We start from the raw sequence: 1,516 nt of genomic DNA on the forward strand, positions 1-1,516 counted from the left end.
GTCGCTCACTGAGACGGAGGCGCGGGTGTGACCGGAGAGTCTGGGTTCCCTGGGATGCCGGGGCGGGCCCAGGGGGCTGGGGCGACCGCCCGGGCCCAGCGCGCTCCAGCGCCCCATCCTCCCTCCAAGGACCTGGTGAACATCGAGATGTTCCTGACGGCCAAGGAGGTGGAGGAGTCCCTGGAGCGGCGCGAGACGGCCACCTGCCTGGCCTGGTGCCACGACAACAAGTCGCGCCTGCGCAAGATGAAGGTGGGCGGGGCCCGGGCGGCGGGGCGGGGCTTCTGGGGCGCTGTCTGGCCGCAGGTGCAGCCCGCGAGCTTGGCCTGCAGCGGACGTCGCTCGCCGGCCCGGGCGGCGGGGCGGGGCTGGCGGGGCTGGGCGTGGCGACTCTTTTCACCGCCTTCTCCTCTGAAGGGCGCTGGCGAACCCCTGGAACGCTTGGGCAGTTTCCTTTCTTTTCGGAAGCTGCAGCGGCTATTTTGGAGATGAGGGAGCACCGCAGCCTTTCCGGACCCTGAACTCGCCACCGCTCTGGGTGGGCCAGGAAGTCATTTTGAAGAGCAGTTTTGGTGGGGCTCTGGGGATGTTGCAGGTTCAGGAGAGGGGATTCCCTAGGAAGGGGCCTGGGTAGTCTTAAGGTTTCCTTTTGCCCAGCCTTAGGGGTAGGAAAAGGGTAGAAAAGGTCGAGCAAAACTCACTGCTTACTTTCAAACATAAAGCGTCCATGATCGATATTCCAAATTATAGTGCATCCTCCTTCATCGGTTCCGTTTAGAGATACCTGCCGTGGGAAAGTGAGGCATGGACTGGGCGGGGTGGGGGCCAGGGAGAATGAGCCACCAGGCCTGGGTGCACAAATCTAACCTAACTGCTTCTCTCCTCTGTGTTTGCTGTCGCAGTGTGCATGAAAAGAACCTGTTTTAAATAGTGCAGGCTAAGTCCCTTTTAAGCCTTTGGAGGCAGTTCTTCTCCTGGGTCTTAACTGGCAGTGCTTTAAAAGTCTACCTTTTGTTTCCACTGAACTCCCAAGTGATCTGTAGCCATGCGGGAAAGTACCAAGATGGCGTCCTGGAATGGGTGGGAAATTCTCAGTTGAACTAGAAAGAGTGAGCACATAAAATCACAGTGATTCCTCCATTGCAACAGCTCTAAATATGGCAAACCTTTGGCATCTGACTGAGATTTCATAACAACAACAACAAAAAGCCACAACACCTCAGTTATACTCTCTGAAATATATTATGAGAGATGGTACTTTCTGACCTCAGGCAAGTCTGTCATGACCCATCATGCCCTGAATTTGCAGATGTAACCTGTGCTGATTCAACCAAACCTGCAGCTACTCCCTGGGATCCACCGCAAGCAAAAAGCAAGCACCACACATTTTTAAAGTTTTAGTTAGTGCATTTAACTGGGAAACCTGGCTTAGAAATTGTCCTGTTGACTGTCTACCCCGTTGTCCTAGCATTTCACCTGTGAAGCTCCACCTGTCTTTATGACTCTGGGCCTGCTG

Source organism: Condylura cristata, unplaced genomic scaffold, assembly GCF_000260355.1.
Source record: "Condylura cristata isolate star-nosed mole 26May11 unplaced genomic scaffold, ConCri1.0 scaffold00025, whole genome shotgun sequence".
Classification (NCBI taxonomy): Eukaryota; Metazoa; Chordata; class Mammalia; order Eulipotyphla; family Talpidae; genus Condylura; species Condylura cristata.